This window comes from Jaculus jaculus, chromosome 11 (assembly GCF_020740685.1).
Source record: "Jaculus jaculus isolate mJacJac1 chromosome 11, mJacJac1.mat.Y.cur, whole genome shotgun sequence".
Taxonomy (NCBI): domain Eukaryota; kingdom Metazoa; phylum Chordata; class Mammalia; order Rodentia; family Dipodidae; genus Jaculus; species Jaculus jaculus.
In genome coordinates this window covers 105937991-105950169 of record NC_059112.1, presented here as the reverse complement: position 1 = coordinate 105950169, position 12179 = coordinate 105937991, and the positions used below count along the sequence as shown (strand labels likewise).

At 45.0% G+C, this 12179-nt stretch overlaps 1 protein-coding gene across 14 annotated transcripts in view; it reads right to left on the bottom strand.

Annotated features, from left to right (window-relative positions):
- The window catches only part of Rbfox1 (RNA binding fox-1 homolog 1), a 1978359-nt gene that overhangs the window by 1438301 nt on the left and 527879 nt on the right, over nucleotides 1-12179 (bottom strand). The window contains exon 1 of one of the 14 annotated variants that reach the window (XM_045161627.1): nucleotides 6016-6049. The exons of the other annotated variants lie outside the window; for them this stretch is intronic. The gene's annotated coding sequence lies outside the window, so the exon portion shown is untranslated. Of the gene's footprint in view, nucleotides 1-6015; nucleotides 6050-12179 lie in introns of those variants that run through there. 14 annotated transcript variants of the gene reach the window in all.

Here is a 12179-nt window from a genome sequence, read left to right as displayed (position 1 = left end):
AACATCTGCAGCAGATAGATAGATAGATAGATGATAGATGGATAGATAGATAAATAGACAGATGGTAGATTGATAGAGAGATGAGAGATAGATTGATTAGATAGATAGATGATAGATAGATAAGATAGATAGATAGATAGATAGATAGATAGATAGATAGATAGATAGATAGATAGATACAGCATTCCTGAGATGATACCCATGGTTTTCCTTTGGCCAACACACACACACACATAGGCATCTGCACACACACATATATCCACATACATACACATAGTTAAAAATAACCTTGGGGGCCTGGGGAGATAGCTCAATTGTTAAAGGCACTTGCTTACAAAGCCTGATGACCTGGATTTGGTTTCCTAGTACCCATAACGCCAGATGCACAATGCGGCACATGTATCTGGACTTCATTTGCAGTGGCACTAGGCTCTGGTGCACCCATCTTGTTCTCATTCTCTCTCTTTTCTTGCGCATAATTAAAAATGTTTTTAAAACTTCACTGCTGCTGCTGGTGTGTGTGGAGGTGTGGGGGACAGTTTGCAGGCTACAGGTGTTGCCCAGAGGTATAGTACATGGCTAGAATGAACCAGGGCCTGGGTTTTATCCTAAACACTGACAAGAATAAAATACAACTCTTTCTTTCAGCAATCTGTCAGTGAGGAGAAGCCTAACCGTGTTTGGTAAACAACAAATAAACCTGAGTCTATAGATGCGGAAGGTGAATAGTAAGCGAGCAGCAACCTCTGTCATTAAGGACATGGTCAGATCCAAGTGGCTCTTTAGACTTGGATGCCCCTAAACAGACACTCAAGAGGTTCATCTTTATATTCCTTAGAAAGGCAGTTAGGGTGAAAACTAAGCTCCAAATGCATCCATGTCTCCAAACACAAGAAAATGTAAAGTTATAAATTTTCAAAGCAGCCAGTATCCAAGATGTTCAATGGCTCCCTCTTCAGGACAAAAGTATAAAAGCTCTTTTCACTTTCTTTTTTCTTTTGCAACCCGAGCATCCAAGAGCTATTTCGAGACTTTCCTGAATTCGATGGGTGCAGCTGTAGGAACAGCAGCGCCCGCGAGCACAGTCTGCGGCGACTCTGAGGTCTCAGGAGCTCACCATGCGCACACGTGTCCACACTCTTAACACAAACTCTTCGGAGAGTAAAACATGCCAGGCGTTCTCTTCAAGGGCTCTGTCAGCCCTTTCTCAAGTACTCTCTCCCAAGCGTCCTTGTATCCCTATTGGGATGGCCGACTTAGCCGCAGGGCTCGTTTTCTTCTCTGCATTGACTTTCCTATGCTATTTTATAACAGCCCTTGAGCTTGAAAGAGATGATGCATTGGTTATAGATCAATCTATACCTATCCACGTGATATTTCAAGAAGATAAGGAAAACATACAGATGACCCTTCTGCTACCAAAATCACAAACCAATAAACAGTGCAAGAAAAAAGCATGAAAGAGGTAAGTAAGCAGTAAAGATTTCAGATATGAGTGACAGGAACAGCTTGGTGGTGACCAAAGGGAGACATATGAAGCTATTTAGTTTTAGAAGAAGGTATACGACAAGTTGCTGAGGATGTATAGGTCAGCTCTGGGTTCCATCCACAGCACCACATGAACCGGTCACGCCTGTGACCCCAGCAGTTGAAAGGTGGAAGACAAGGGTGTCAGAGGTTATCCTTGGCTACACAGTGAGTTTAAGGCCAGTCTGGGTTAAATGAGACCTGCTTGAAGAGAAATGGAGAGTGAGATTCAAGGAGAAAAAAGGTATATAAGTGGAAGAGAATGGAGATATAGCCAATTTTAGATGAACTAAGAATCAAAGTTCTATGAGCTACTTTCATAATTAAGAAAGGAAACCCACAGTTGGCATGATCACCAAATGGGAGATGTAGCACTGCTCAGCTCTTCACTAAAGGGATATTATTGGCTAGAGAATGGCTCAGCAGTTAAAGGCCCTTGCTAGCAAAGCCTGATAGATGGAGTCCCTAATATCCACATAAAGCCAAATGCACAAAGTGGCCTAGGGGTCTGGGGTTTGTCTGCAGTGACAAGAGACCTTGGCGTGCTGATACTTTCTGTCCCTCTCTCTCCCCTAAATAAACAAAAATATTTTAAGGACATCATACTATTTTCAATTACTACAGTAAATGGATGGGTGCAAAGCAAAGGTGGCACACCTTCATTTTGGGGAGTTGCTACCATCTATCCATCCAACCCAAATTCCAAAGACATGAAGGACCACATGTGCTCAGCACCAGGGATACCACCACAGAGAAAACGCATGTGCTCCTGTTCCCATGATGACAGCATGGCACATGAAAGTTTTCTGGAAACAACTTTGGGTATAAGCATAGCTTTTCTACCTTGGAACATGAGTGACTGGACTGATATATAATTCTCTGCTCTGTTCATTTTTTTTTAATGTAATATCTGTTATACTGGTTTTAAGTTGTCATCAATGCAATAACTCAGGTTGATTGAAAAACAAAGAAACTGTCCCTAGGATTTCTGTGAGCAAATAATATCCATAATAATTACAGTAATTCTCATCACAGTTAACATAGACTGAGCTTGTCTTGTGGGGACAGGCTTCTGGCTTACAAACACACCATCATTTCATCTCCACCAAGAATCTCTGAGTAGGGTTGTCAGAATCACTCCTGTTCACAAAGAAGAGATAAAGGCCAGAGAGTATAAGAGAATCAATTGAAACTGGAATTAGAACCAAGATTTCTGAATTAAAAATGTATCCTCTCACCCTGAAGCCAGTACTTATCCATTGTAACTGCCCCTTCACCTTACCTGGGAAGCTGCTGAAAACAGAGTACTACCTGCAATTCATGTCCAATGCCAGAAGTCAGGATTTCTGGGCAGGGAATACAAGCATTAATTGTCTGAATTAGCCCACATTCTTCCAACCTGCAGTGGGAATGCAGTCTGTCCTCCTGCTGTGGTGTATAATGGTTAAAATTTTTAATTTCTCCCTATGTCTCTTTGCAGCCCCAAGAGAATGTCTTTGAAAGTCTGGCTACTCAGTGCGTGACCCACACACTGTGGTCTCACGGGAAAGCTACTGAATCAAAATCTGTCTCTCATTCAGATCATGAATGCATTTTAAATTCAAGTTCTGTTCTAAAGTGCGCCCTAGAGAGAGAACACTCTAGTTCCTGAAGCTATCACCCAACAAAATCACAGCCTAACCGTTGCCTTAACCACCTCGCATCCTCCCCTCCAAAAAGCCATCCCTCCTGGGTGCTATACTTAAAAGCATTTGGGACCAACTTGGTCAGACAAAGTCGAATTACCTTCTCTCCTCCAGGCTCTGTCGCACCTAGCATGTTAAAATACTAATGCATACTATAAATCTCCAGGAGAAGACGTTTCCCCAATATTTATGGCTGTGGTACCCTGTAACTCAGAGCTCCTATTAACATCTTTGCAGTCAATGTGTTCCCAGGGACATGTTATGGGAAATGTTTATCCAAAAGAGAGCATCTTCTTCTTTTTTTTTTTTTTTTCTTTCCTTCTTACTTGGATGGTCATGTCTTCCATCTTTGTATTGTGGCAATTTCCTCATGAGCTGCAATAATACTGGTAGAATTATTGCAATACTTTATCAAGCATTCACTATGTATATCCGGCTTGGGCTCACATGCTTACCTCATGAGAACTTTTTTCTTCTTCGTAACATTAGATGGTCATGGTCTGCACCACTTTTATATTGATGGAAACTGAGAAACAGCTCACATATGTAGCCTGTCCAAAGTCTCGCGGCTAGAAAGTGGCACTTATAAGGGCTGAGCTCTGCTGTTCTGTGTCTAGACTACCTTTTTTAAGTGCTGAACTTTTGACAAATTCTGACCCCACTCAAGGTCATCCTCACAGTGGGCCAGGGAGGTTTTGAGATAGATAAGGGAACTTTTAACCCAAAGATGGAAAGCTGCACAGATCCTACCCCTCATTCATAAGGTGGTGGAAATCTACCTCCCTTCTTGGGGGAGTGAAGCACCAGGGCAGCCCTCTGGCTGCTGTCCTGTGCTGCCCTTTTCTGCCCTTGTTATGCTCAGCAGGTGCATGTCTTGCCTTCTGAGGTGCACAGTACTGGGGACCAGGATGCACTGAGCTTTCTTCCCCAACAAACAGTGGCAGGCAAAATCTCAGCAGATGCAGGGGAGGGAGACAAAGGGTTAACAGGATGATGACAGCTCTCAGGACATATCAAGTCAGGATATTGGTCACTTGTCATGCTGCCTTAAGGCAGGCTCAGGAACCCAACTGGACAGGAAGGAAAGAAAAAGGGAGGGAGACAAAGGAAGGGAGGGAGAGAAAGAAAGAAGGAAGGAAAGAATTCACAAAGGAGGGAATGAGGGAAAAGAGAGGATGGAAGTGACTGATCAATCATGGGAAGAGTCTACAGATTCAATAATCTGGATTATTTTTTAGGCAAGAATTATACCCACTGAATCATCTCCCAAGCCCCAGCATCACTCCTTCTTTCTTTAAAAAATATTTATTTATTTGAGAAAAAGAGAGAGAGAGAGAGGCAGAAAGAGAAATGGACATGTCAAGGCTTTCTTCCACTGCATATGGGATGCAGACACAGGTAAGACTTTGTGCACCTGGCTTTACATTGTTACTGGGGAATCAAATGCAGGCTGGCAGGCTTTTCCAGAGAGCACCTTTATCCACTGAGCCATCTCTCCAGTCCTGCCACTCTTTCTATATGTGCTTAGAATGGTCCTTCCTTCCTCCATTAACAGAATCTAGAAAACCCTACTCAAACATGTTCAGAAATTTATTTCCATCATGATTCTAAATCCTGTCAAATTGACAATGAGATATAAACCATTAAACCACTCAAAGCCAGTAATGTTTCTAAATTTCTCTTACAGGTCTATTATATGGACACACCACAGTTCTGAATGGGCCCAATGTTACAATAAAGGATTCTCTAATGTTATGAAGGACCTGAGGTGATAAGGATTTGGAAGCAATTTTAATCTTGAGCAATGGGTGATGCTTTAAATATATTATAGTCCAACAGGACTATGGAACTCGGAAATGGATACTCCAGACTGATGTCCACAATTCATATCAACATATAGGCTAGAAAATATGCAGGATAACCCTACAAGCCTGTTCTGTCAGGGAGGGAGAGAGGACAGAAGAGAGGCACTGAAAGTTAGGTACAGTAAATGATAGCGCCACTGTGCCAGGATGCTGGCTTTGGTGGTATTTCTTCACTTTGATGTAAAATTAATCATCAAATGCTCATTTCACACCTACTACACCTAAGCACAAATCCAAGGGGCTGAGAGAAGACCAGTGTTTCCATGAGAGTTTACTAATCCCTTTGCTCAGCAGCTGTTTATTACAGACTGATTACAGGTTGAGCGTTCTTGAAGGTTCAGGAGAACCACTGAGGGAGAGCTGCACATGCCTTGGTCCTCAAGGCTCACACGAGAATGGGAATCAGCGAGGAGAGGGCAGGAGCGAATGACCAACAGAGAATCGAGGGTTTCCTCTTCCTCTCTTGCACTCAGACCCCTCTGGGCATCCTAGTGCCATCACAGGCCCATTCTAGTGTCATCACTTAGGACCCTTCTGCTCCGCTTCAGAACACAGAGCCAGCCTTCTCTAAACCCTTGCATTCACATGCTGAGCCTGTCTTCACTTTCCACAGCTTCTCCTCTTTCACTATAGATCCCACAGCTGTTGGTGTAGGATTGATTGTTCTGGTCTGTGACGTCTATCTAGCCTTCCATTCTTCCTCAGTTGGACTAGTCTAACTTCCTGGCAGCTGTGGGTCACTGCTCTGTATTCCACACCCTGAGATGAGTGGCCCCTTGTATTCAATCTGCTTCCCATCAGTTGCAATGGGACTAAATGAAGAGATGGACCTGGCTTATAGGAGGAAGTTAGGAAACCAGAGGCCATCAGACTGCCTAGGCACTTTCCCAAGACTCTGTCCCAAAGTTTCGCTATTATCTCATCATGTACTTGCTTACCTTTCACCAGCCACCACGTGCTCCTTACTATAGGCACCAAAGGAATAGGGACTCACAGGCAATTTGATGAGGGAAAGACTGGAAAAACAAAGGAAGAAGGGCACCAGTGACAACACGAAGCAGGAAGCTGAGATTCCAAGACAGGCCTTGCTCCCACAGTAGGGAATAAGCTATTACTGTCAGAGAGAGGAGAAAAGTTCTTTCCTCTCCAGTAGCACGGAGATGCAGGGATAAGCCACCATGAGTCCTCCCACACCCATCGGTAACCTCTTCCAGGTTCTTAAATACTTGCAGTCATGTGTGGTCTGAAAAATAGTAAATGGAAGCTTCCAGAAAGGAACTACTCTATGAATGGAGTCTTTAACATGAGTGCCACTGTCGATAGTACGATGGAATTTCATGCAGTCCTGCCCAAAATTTAAATGATCCACAATCCAGTGTACGCGCATTGCTGTACACACCTGACTGACCCTCCCCCTTCCCCCCCACTCATGACAAGTCTTCTGCCCACCCACCACTCAGAGCTATGCAGTTATCAGATCAACAGTAGCTGCCTCATGACAGTTTGCTCTAGTGCCCCTTATGTTACCTAATAATGGCCCAAGACACAAGTGTACCAATAGTGGCAACTGAGTAAAACTGAAACCACATTGTGCTTCCTTTATGTAAGATGAAAGCCTTTGTCTTCAGGTATCAGCAAACAGAAACATGTATGGTGAGGTTGCTAAGATTTTATGCCCAGGTAGGGCTAATGTCTTCCTCTGACTGACTTATAAATTAATCTTTATATAGATATGTTTGGATAGGAAGAAAACAAAGCCTATGTAGTTTAGAATAATCGATGGTTTCAGATATACATGGGGGTGTCTTGGCACAAACCACCCATAGTAAGAGGGTATTAATCTGAACAGGTTCCAGAAAGATTAAAAACATTATTTTGTACTATTTGGTAAGTCCTCTAATGGGCAGTTTTTGTTAAACAACTGTAATGAACAAAACGCACTCTTCACATGGGGCTTGGTGGCTCAGGTCTGTAATGTTGGCAGTCAGGAAACTGAGGCAGGAGGATTGTCAGGAGTTTAAAGTCAACCTGCACTATATAAAACACCCTGTCTCCAAGTGTGAAAGAAAAAAAAAAATCAAGGACAGGGAGATGGTTCAGAGGGTAAAGTTCTTGCCACAAAAGCACAAGGGCCTGAGTTTGAACCCCAGCACCCATACAGAAGCCAAGTCTGGTGGTGTGTGCGTGTCATCTGTGCACTGAGGAGCAAGAACAAGGAGGGTCCCTAGGCCTTGGCGGCTAGCCATTCTTGCTAAATTAGTGAGTTCCAGCAAGAGACTGTTTCACAAACTAAAGTGGAGAGCTACAGAAGACATGTGACATCAACCTCTAATGTCAGCCTCTCCATGCATGCATACACATGTACACACCCATATACACATGTGTTCTCGCACACATATAAACATGTACACACACACATGCCAAACACATGAAGAAAACCCAAAGAAAACAAACCAACTGCTTCCAGCCTGCACTGCTCTGTAGTCATGACAGATCGTGAGGACAGAGTTCAAGTTTAGCAGGGTCCACATGGGCAGCTTGTTTGACAGCCCTGTGAATTCAAGCCTACCAGACCACGAGGATAAGACCTCAATCTCGTCAGAAGTGGGTGGATAAGCAGAAGTTGTGAATAATTGTTATGGGAAATCCTTGAGGGAAAAAATATATGCATCCCCTCCCCAACCGCCTGGGGACGGAAACCCTCTGCATCATGCAATGGCTTTTTCTTCCATCTTGTGTGAGCAGATTACACTAATAGATTATAAGCATTACCCTTAAGCAAGGTATATCAGGGCTGATGGGAGCCTGTTCTTGAAAGATAAGCTGCATATCAGCATTGAGGGAAAATGAATTAAAATGCAAATCTGAGTGTGCCCCCATTGTGAGGCTATCTTAAATAGATATGTCTCCCTGAATATATCACAGACTAAACTGTCACTTTGCATCCCAAATAGACCAAACCAAGCCCTGGTGGCATTTCAGGAAGGGTTTATAATTGGATTTTGCCACTGGGTGGAGTTTGTAAGTGAACTTCACCTTGATGTAGCCTCTTTCCCACATGGGGACAAAATAAATGAGACCCACAGCTTCCATTCCCCTGCCCCATTGTGAAGCAAGGATCTGAATGAGTTCCCAAAGCCTCTGCTGCAAAGATGGGGTGCACCAACTTTTTTGTACCCTAAAGGAGTAATACTGCCCATGAAGCCCCAGGACCACGTGGCCTTGCTGAAACTGCTGAAGAGCTCTGTCTTTCAGGCAGACTGCTGACATGGCCTCCAATTCAGATCTAAAGGGCAAGAGGGAGACTTTAGCAGGCCTCATCTTTGGTTATCCTATCTTGAAATGCCTGTCTCATTATGATGCAAAGAGTCATAAGTACCCCGGTTAGACAAGACAGATGTCCAAAAGTTTTACTAGATCCCAAATAAAGACAGCCACCACATGTAAACATGGAGCACTGAACAGCAGTTGAGAAAAGGTCAGAAGGCTGGAACCATGGAGGAGGTAGCAAGAACAGGTGGCATCCACCACCATACTGAACAAGAGGTTTTGGAAAGTTCAAGGGTGTTACAGGCCTGTTTACAGACTAAGGGAATGCCGAGAGCAGAGGTGCCCTGGTTGGGATCTGAGACAACTTCCAAAAGCGCCAGTTTTAAAGACTCGGTCCTCACCAGGTGGCGCTATTGAGAGGTTATTGGATCTGGAGAATGTTGACTTCACTAATGGATTCACTCAATGATGAGGTCATAGCCAAATGGGCTGTTAGGAGGTGGGACTGGCTGGAGGAAATAGGTCCCTGGCTTCTTTACTCTGAAAGGCGAATGCTGTCTTTGTCACCCCACATCCACTTCCTGGCTGCCCTGAGGTGACAGCCCTTCCCCCACCCTATTTATTTGCTATGACACAGGTCTGAAACCAACAGAGCCTCTCCCACCACAGACTAGAAACCTCCAAAACCAGGAGTCTAAACAAACCTTCCTCCATTACCATGGCCTTCTCAGCAGTTCTGCCGCGGCAATGGAAAGCTGACTGACACAGAGGGGTGATCTTGGCCTAGGAAACAAGGACAGCGATGAAGATGGAGGCTTGGAGTTTCAGTGTCACCTCATGGCTTCATAATGCCAGCTTACCTGTCCAAAAACGTTCACATAAAAAAGGGCCTCACAACTAAGCGGTGTGGGATTGGGGTAAGATAGAGACCAGCGGGTTAGATAGATCCCTGACTCTAAAGGATTTCCTTGTCTCACAAGCATGAGGACCTGAGCTCAATCCTCAGAATTCCGCACAGAGCTAGAAATGGTGGTGATGCCCATGTGTAACCTCAGTGTTAGGGAGGCAGAGGCAGGAGGATTCCTGGGGCTCACTGGCCAGCTAGTGAATGGGAGCCTCATCAGCCCAGCCGGCTGCAAGTTCCCGAGGCTCCTAGCTGAGGCTGTCCTCTGCCCTCCACATGCACACAGGCACACACACACACACACACACACACACACACACACACACATTAAGACAAGACCGAACAAAAGAGGGAGAGCCTGAACTGAGTCACCATCCTCCAGAAGAGCCTGCAGGACTCCCAGAAAGGAAAGTGTAGACCTTGGCTCATGTGCGTGAGTTGGGCCCCCATCACGGGGCTCCAGGAAGTGTTTAGAGTCAACAAATTCAACATAAGGGAAGGGTGTGAGGTGGGGGCAGCTCTGCAGAAGGGTGGTGGCCTGACTCAAGGTCACCTCAAGGTCAGCTGTTTCACTGCACTGAGTCATCGACCGTTTTCTGCTTTGAGAAAGGGGCACACACTGGGGAAGAGTCAACCAGGGCAGTCATAATCACCGCCGGGGATGGGGGATGACGGGCGGCACAGCAAGCGCAGCAGCACCTGCAGAAATCGCCAGCCCTCCACCCTGTATGGGGCGCTCCCGGACCTCCTGGTGGAACCTGAAACCCTTCTCCCGCCAAACCACTGTCGGTAACAGCCTGCGTTTGACACCATTGCTCCCTTCTCGGGAGGCATTAGTCCAGTTTGCCAGTGGCCGCTGAGCTCTTTGGCGGGGGGCGGGGGTGCGCTCGGCCGAAGCCACGAGACACCCCACTCTCCTCCACGCACGGCGCGATGCCTTCCGCACCTGCAGGTCACGCCAGGGCAGTCACAGGAGGCGGGGGCGAGAGTGACCTCCAGTGGCCCGGCCTGACTTTGGGGGGGGGGGGCGACGGGGGGCGACTGCGAAGGCGAGCGCTCTGGAGGAGGTGACCACCAGGGGGCAGCCTTGCAGCCTCCATCGGGCTCGCTGGGCAGCGATTGGCGCTGGGCACCAGGACCTCGGAGCTTAGCTCTTTCCCGGGAGCGGTTCCCTTTCTAATGAGCCCTGTGAGTCATGCCACAGGCGCCGGAGCGACCGGGTCCTTTCTTTTCAGTCTTCTGGCAATTCTTAAGGTAGTTTGGGAGATGAATATATCCAATCCGAAGTGAGAAAATGTAAAAATCGGTAACAGGAACGGGCAGTGACTGCGCAGGGCCCTTTACATTCTCCATTCATTCGCAATTCCTGATTCATCTTCGGTTAAGACCTCACCGAGCCTGCGCGGTGGTGCACAGCCGCGGGCCCCGCGGGCTGCCCTCCGGAGGCTGAGGCAGGAGGACTGCTTTAAGTTCAAGACCAGTCTGGGATGCATAGTGAGACCTCACCAACAACAAATAAATAAATAAATGGAAAAGAATAACCTTATCAGGCGGATACTTATGTTATTATTGGCCTCATGAAAAACTTTAAAATGTAAGTAAATAAAACCAGAGGCTAAAATTTTATTAACGTCCCCTCTCACCTGTGCAGGACAGGAGCTTAGGCGTAAGTCTACAGAGCCCAAGGCCTCCAATGACAGGAAAATAAATCACGCACAATTATTTATTAAATATACATATGTACAAATATATGAAATAGTTTAATAATATGAATATAAATATGAAAAGGCTTAATATTTAGAGCTGTTTGGGAATGATTTTTTGCCCCACACATCATGTACAACATCATAAAACTCCATGGTTCTGGTATGGGATTTAACATCACACAGAAGTGAACACTTTGAACACTCTGATGGCCATCTCATGGAAAGCAAGCACGTTTACCTGCACTTACAACATTGTAATATGAAAACTGCAAACGATAAAAAGGGCTTCATGGAAAATGTAGAAATTTTAAAAGGCATTTCTTCAGGATGGAAATTGTATGTGAAGGGCACTCCTACCACCTGAATATAATTCCTAGAATTCTACCTTTATGTATAATTATTCACAATATCACCTAGTGTGAGGTATCAACACATAGGTATTGGCATTAAAAAGAATTTGCAAAGCCACCTGTGATGGCACACACCTTTAATCCCAGCACTCAGGAGACTGTAGTAGGAGAATCACCATGAGCCTAAGGCTAGCCTGGGCTACAAAGTGAGCCCCAAGGTAGTCTGGGCTAGAGTGAGACCCTGCCTAAAACACACACGCACACACACACGCGCGCACGCACACACACACACGTGTGTGTATGCATGTATCTGCCTTGCTTTAAATGCAAAGACATAATATCACACTTATTCCTCTGGAGTTTGTAGTTTTTTGATACTGACGTTTTTAATCACAGAATTTAAAATGCAATATGAAGGTCACATCTGACACGACCTTTTACTTCTCACTTCTTCTTAAAATTGGCACTCTCATGATTGTTTCCCTTGTGTTTAGTTAAGGTTTAGGTAAAAATGTTCCTATAGACACAGCTCATCTGATCGATGGCATAGATTTAGGTTAAAAGGTCAGATCTACCTGTCATTTCTTTGAAGTTTATTTTAAAATATGTTCCCAGTGAAACAATTTTGGAAGACAAAATAATAACCAAATAAAATCTTCCCCATGGGAAGTTCATAAAGTCTGTGATGCAAGATGTGTGAAAGCCACACATGCAGGGAAGTGGGTATGTGATGGTTTCTTGACGCTAACAGATTTCTGGAGCTAAGAGAACATCTAATATTGGCAATGAAAACCCTATTGTCTAACAATTAGCATATAAAATCAACTAAAAAGGGAAGAAACTAGTTTGTCTGATTTATCAAGCCCTTGAAA